Source organism: Capra hircus, chromosome 8 (genome assembly GCF_001704415.2).
Source record: "Capra hircus breed San Clemente chromosome 8, ASM170441v1, whole genome shotgun sequence".
Classification (NCBI taxonomy): domain Eukaryota; kingdom Metazoa; phylum Chordata; class Mammalia; order Artiodactyla; family Bovidae; genus Capra; species Capra hircus.
Window position 1 is genome coordinate 60,400,909 of NC_030815.1, and position 6,594 is coordinate 60,407,502.

The 6,594-nt window shown below is 52.2% G+C and overlaps 1 protein-coding gene across 3 annotated transcripts in view; it reads right to left on the bottom strand.

The window, feature by feature from the left end:
* RNF38 (ring finger protein 38) overlaps nucleotides 1-1,336 on the bottom strand; it is a 128,171-nt gene extending 126,835 nt beyond the window's left edge. For all 3 annotated transcript variants that reach the window (XM_018052174.1, XM_018052173.1, XM_018052172.1), the window contains exon 1: nucleotides 1,219-1,336. The gene's annotated coding sequence lies outside the window, so the exon portion shown is untranslated. The remainder of the gene's footprint in view (nucleotides 1-1,218) is intronic.

The following is a 6,594-nucleotide window of genomic DNA, read 5'->3' on the forward strand; positions in this document are numbered from 1 at the left end:
ATCTCCCTTCCCCCACAATGACAAAATACCCTCTCCGTTCCCCCTATTCCACAGCTTCCATTTTCTCGCTCCACGGGACCCTCCTCTATCTTTGTCACCTCTAGAGCCCCAAGTTCCTTTCCAAGATGTATCTACAATAAAAACAACCTACTCGAAAGAAAAACGGGAATCCCAAGGGGTACACGGCCCAGTTCCATACCAGGCAGGCGGGTGTACCTAGTCCCGATCCTCTCACTTCCTTCCCCCTTTCCATGCCCAGGACAGCTGTTCTTTCTCTGAGGGTTACCCAAGTGTGACAAGTCCAGACCACCAGAGAAAACCTCACTTGGTTTTTCTGTAGCAGAAACGCCTTTACGAGGGTCATATATACACTTGTTTGGGGCATGAACGAAACTCGGGCCGTTTCGTGGAAAAGACACCTTACCAGCGTCTCCACAAAAGCAAGCAGGCCTCCCTCCTATTAATTCCAGCTGGATTGGTTTAATCCGTGCAGTGGTGGGGAAGGTGGCCTGGCAGAGACCAAATGGTCCCCGCGATCAGAAGTTTCCGAAGCTCTGACCCACTCACTCAAGAAAGCCCTCTTCCCCGAGAGCACAACCTCACAAGAGTCTCTCCTTCTGCGGATCCCCAAATCGAAATCCCAGCACACCACCAAGCCCCCAAATCCGCCGCCGCTCCGCGGTCCCAGCCCGCAACAGATGCTTCCTCCTAAACTAGCCCCAAAGCGCCGGGTGGGCGTGCCTGGGGACGGGCCTAGCGCCCCCTCCTCCGCGATCAACCTCAGTTCTTCCGGGCTGGGGGCTCTTCCTCCTTCCAGCGACCCCTACTCGGGGCCCGGGCCAGCCCAGAGGGGCCCTGGGTCCCAGCCAGGCTACGACTCTCGCCGGCTATGTGACCTTGGGCAAGTCACTTCCCCCAGTAAGCCTCAGTTTCCTCCTCCGCCCAGCGGAGACCTGAAGAGGTCCTGCCCTGCCCACTCTTCGGGGGGCGGGGGGGAGGAAGGGGGCGGTTAGCAACTGGGTGGGAAAACGCTTTGTGAGCCGCTCGGCACAGCGAGGACGCAGGACTCCCAGGGGCTCCGGGGCCGGACAAACCTGACCCGGACAACGCTCCACCCCCTCCGTGGGGCCGGGCTGCTGGACCGCACGCCTCTGCCCACCCCCATCCCCGGGATCAACCCACGCCCCTCCCCGCCTGGCCCGCTCCTGGACCCCGTACCTGCTCCCGGCGCTCGGCCGCAGGCGCCGCCACCCTGGGCGCCCGGCCGGAGAGGCCCGTGGCCCGGAGGGCTGAGGCGGCCGGCGGCAGGGGGCTCGAGCCGGGGCGGTGGGGCGCGCAGGCGGCGCGGGGGCCCGAGCTCGGCGGGGCCCGGCCTGGGAGACGACGACTGAGGCTGGAAGTGCGCGGCGGCCGCGGCTGCTGAGGCGGCTGCGGCGGCGACCGCGGCGGCGGCGCTTCCGCTCATGGCGGGGCCGCGGGCAGCGGCTCCGGCTGCGACTCGACTCCGGCGCGGCAGGCACTGGCTGGGCCCCGGCCGGCAGCGGCAGTGGCGGTGGCGGCGACAGAGGCGGCTCCCGGAGGGGGAGGAGGAGGAGCCGGGAAGCGGCAGCGGCGGCGGAGGGGGCGGGGACGCGGAGGGGGGCGGGGACGCAGCGCCGCAGCCGCCAATGGGCGGCGGGCTTCTCCGCAGACCGAGGCTCTGGGGCTGGGCGGGCGGCGCCGTGGGGCATCCTCTGCCGCTGCCGCTCGCTGAGGCGGGGAGGCTGAGGGCTGCCTGCCGGGAGAGCCTAGCTTCGGGGGCTGCTCCGCCCCCGGTCCGCCTCCGGGGCGCGGCCGCGGGCCTCCGGGGCCAGGCCTCTAGCGACCCAGGCCCGGGTGCACCTGGGCTCCGTCGCGGCTGCTTCTGGCGCCGGCGTTGGCTCCTGCGAGTTTGCCCGGGGCTTGGCCCGGGTAGCTGCTGCCCGCCAGCGCGCCCGCCCGCAGGCTCCCATTCCATGGGTTGTGCCGCCTTGGCCTCCTTCCTCCACCTCTTCCCACACTAGAGCACAGCCTCCTCTCCTCTCTCTCTCTTGGGTGTTTTCTCAAAGTTTTTCGTTTTCAGACACTTAGGACAGAAACTCTCCTTTCTCTTCTTGGGCTGTGTATCTCAGTGATGAATCAATCTCTGCGGACCCAGAGAGGGTAGCAGACGCAGAAACGAAACGGATAGAGGTGTGCTGCCTTCTTTGAATCTAGAGACCCATCTTGAATTATGAACAGAAGCCAAAAATCTGGCTCAGCCCTGGCCCCTCGCCCCTTTTCTGACTTTCTCTTCCTCTTTCCTACTTTAAACGCCCTTGTTGTTAAAAGACTTGCAGGAAGCCATCCAACTCGGCTGGGCCTAGTCTCAAAGGAAGGAGAGGCTGTGCGGTGCAGAAAGGCTTTTGAGTTGTGCTGAGAGCTTTTTTTTATTAGAGAAGAATTCCGCAGATTCATGCCCCCTTGCTCCCTCCTCTTCTTGGATGTGATGTTAGTTACTGAACCCATTTTCCTTTCATGTTTCTCTGACTTTCCTATCAAAGCCATAGGGGAGCAAAATAATCTCAGTCATGTACTAGGAGTGCCTCTAAGTACAGCCATGTGGGTGAGGGTGCAGCTAAACTGCTGAATAGATCATTTCTGTGTTGTCCTCAGCCTTTCTTCACGTGCAGCCACCAACTGGGGACTGAGCAGGGAGAGAGAGCTGCAAGTTGACAAGGCACAGTGCTACAGTGGCGGCTGGCTGGGTGAGAGAAGTGCAGATGAATCTTTGGCAACAGACATTTCGAATTCCACCCTAGCGCTTAATGAAGTGTGTGATCTTTTCATTTATACAATCATGACAAATGCTAGACTCTAAAGACGTAAGGATAAAGATACAGTCCAGGCCTTTAAAGAGTTTACAGTCTCCTTGGAGGTTGATGAGACACATTCTTAGAAGTAAAGTATGTAAGGATGAGTAGGAATTTACCAGGTGGAGCAGATTGGAGGAAAGTGGACTGGGAAGATGTTAAAGTTACAATTAGCTCAAGGACTTAGTATTATCTGAATCCCATCCTTAACTTTCTGGTCATCCAGGAGGCAGGTAACGTATTACTAGCTGGGTTTGGTCCCAATGTCTACTGTAGAATGCCCGTAAGATATAGCATTCTTATCTCTCTCTTTTTTTAATAGTTTTTAAAAAATATTTATTTGGCTGCATCGGGTCTTAGTTATTGCACGAGGGATCTTTGACTCTTTCGTCGTGCCACATGGACTCTCTAGTTGTGAAGTGGGGACTCAGTGATTGTGGCACCTGGGCTTAGTTGTTCCAAGGCACGTGGGATCTTAGTTACCCAGTCGGGGAACTGATTCTTAGCCAGTGGACCTCCAGGGAAGTCTCTTTTATCACCTTTGATAGATCTCACAGCCTTGCATGAAATCAGGCCTATTTCCACTCCAAAGCCCAAGCTCCAGTTGCAACTCTTACAACTTCAGTTGGTCAAATGTTTTGTACACTATCCCTAGAAGAAAAAAGGCAGGAAAGCAGTTTAACCCAGTAATCAAAGGCACCCATTGAGGCTTCACTGCAGGCCAAGAAGAAACAAGGGAGAGGGCCAGGCTAGGCCCTGGGCCTCCTCATCTTGCCAGTTAAGGGATGCAAAAGAAAATGGATGACATCCATGTGTTCTGTGACCTTTATCTCTGAAAATTTCTGTCCTCCAGCAATGATGGGGAAGGAGATGAGTATGATGTATTCAGGAAACCACAAGTTTTATAGGGCTGGAACACAGCCTGGGTAGAGAGTTGAGAGAGAGATCAGACAAGAGAATAAACAGGAGGCCAGAAGACCATAAAAAATATTGAATGCATCTGAACTTAACCCAAGTAACTAAAGAGACGGCAAAGCGTCTGTCTACAATGCGGGAGACACAGGTTCGATCCCTGGGTTGGGAAGATCCTCTAGAAGAGGAAATGGCAATCCACTCCAGTACTATTGCCTGGAAAATCCCATGGACAGAGGAGCCTGGTAGGCTACAGTCCATGGACTTGCAAAGAGTTGGACATGACTGAGCAACTTCATTTAATAATTGGGCTTCCCTGGTGGCTCAGACGGTAAAGTGTCTGCCCTCAATGCAGGAGACCTGGGTTCGATTCCTGGGTCGGGAAGATCCCCTGGAGAAGGAAATGGCAATCCACTCCAGTACTCTTGTCTGGAAAATCCCATGGACGGAGGAGCCTGATAGGCTACAGTCTATGGGGTCGCAAAGAGTCGGACATGACTGAGCGACTTCAATTCACTTATTGAAGGGTTTAGTGAGAGTGACGTGGTCAAATTCAATTTTGGAAAGACTCTGGCTGCTGTGTACAAAATAGGTTGGAAGGGGATAAGAAGAGAGGTGATAAAACCAACTAAAAAGTTATCCTATCGGACAAAAGATGAAAGTGACCCAAACTGAGGCAGAGATGATAGGAATAGAGAGATATTATGGTGGTAACGGAGAAGGTGATGGCAACCCACTCCAGTACTCTCGCCTGGGAAATCCCATGGGCGAAGGAGCCTGGTAGGCTACGGTCCATGGGGTCGCTAAGAGTCCAAAACAACTGAGCGACTTCACTTTCACTTTTCACTTTCATGCATTGGAGAAGGAAATGGCAACCCACTCCAGTGTTCTTGCCTGGAGAAACCCAGGGATGGGGGAGCCTGGTGGGCTGCCGTCTATGGGGTCGCACAGAGTCGGACACGACTGAAGCGACTCAGCAACAGCAACAGCAAAGGTGGTAAATTCATCAAGACATAGATAGCTGTTGAAAAAGGTGAAAGAGAATCAAAGATGACAGAGATTTTTGGCTTGGGCAACTGGGTGAGAGTGGTGCCATTCCTGAAGGTGGGAAGTCCTGAATGAGGAACAGAGAACTATAAACTTGGTTAAATCAGTTTATTTTTCTAACCCTCACTCTCCTATTCATATAAGGCAGAAGGGCTGAGGAAATTTATCTAGACTCACTACTATACTATTACTAAAGTCCTTCTAAGATTGGTACCCAGAAACTTACAAAGAGAGGCAAGATAGGAGAATTGCCCTTTTCACTTTTTATTTCCATTTTGTTTTATTATGGTAAAATATATATATATATATATATGTAACTTTCAGTTCAGTTCAGTTCAGTTGCTCAGTCATGTCCGACTCTTTGCGACCCCATGAATCGCAGAACGCCAGGCCACCCTGTCCATCAGCAGCTCCCGGAGTTCACTCAGACTCACGTCCATCGAGTCGGTGATGCCATCCAGCCATCTCATCCTCGGTCGTCCCCTTCTCCTCCTGCCCCCAATCCCTCCCAGCATCAGAGTCTTTTCCAGTGAGTCAACTCTTCTCATGAGGTGGCCAAAGTATCAGAGTTTCAGCTTTAGCATCATTCCTTCCGAAGAAATCCCAGGGCTGATCTCCTTCAGAATGGATTGGTTGGATCTCCTTGCACTCCAAGGGACTCTCAAGAGTCTTCTCCAATACCACAGTTCAAAAGCATCAATTCTTCGTCGCTCAGCCTTCTTCACAGTCCAACTCTCACATCCATACATGACCATAGGAAAAACCATAGCCTTGACTAGACAGGACCTTAGTTGGCAAAGTAATGTCTGCTTTTGAATATGCTCTCTAGGTTGGTCATAACTTTTCTTCCAAGGAGTAAGCGTCTTTTAATTTCACGGTTGCAGTCACCATCTGCAGTGATTTTGGAGCCCCAAAAAATAAAGTCTGACACTGTTTCCACTGTTTCCCCATCTGTTTCCCGTGAAGTGATGGGACTGGATGCCATGGTCTTCGTTTTCTGAATGTTGAGCTTTAAGCCAACTTTTTCACTCCCCTCTTTCACTTTCATCAAGAGGCTTTTTAGCTCCTCTTCACTTTCTGCCATAAGGGTGGTGTCATCTGCATATCTGAGGTTATTGATATTTCTCCTGGCAATCTTGATTCCAGCTTGTGTTTCTTCCAATCCAGCGTTTCTCATGATATATTCTGCATAGAAGTTAAATAAGCAGGGTGACAATATACAGCCTTGACGGGCTCCTTTTCCTATTTGGAACCAGTCTGTTGTTCCATGTCCAGTTCTAACTGTTGCTTCCTGACCTGCATACAGATTTCTCAAGAGGCAGGTTAGGTGGTCTGGTATTCCCATCTCTTTCAGAATTTTTCCACAGTTTATTGTGATCCACACAGTCAAAGCCTTTGGCATAGTCAATAAAGCAGAAGTAGATGTTTTTCTGGAACTCTCTTGCTTTTTCCATGATCCAGTGGATGTTGGCAATTTGATCTCTGGTTCCTCTGCCTTTTCTGAAACCAGCTTGAACATCAGGGAGTTCACGGTTCACGTATTGCTGAAGCCTGGCTTGGAGAATTTTGAGTGTGACTTTACAGCATGTTTATCATTTTAATAATTTTCAGGTGTACAATTCAGTGGCATTAGCTACTATTAATATCTTAGTTTGAGCTGCCATTACAAAATACCACAGGCTCAGGGCTTCCATGGTGATTCAGTGGTTAAGAATCCACCTTGGAATATGAGGGACACCAGTTCAATTCCTGGTCCAGGATCCCA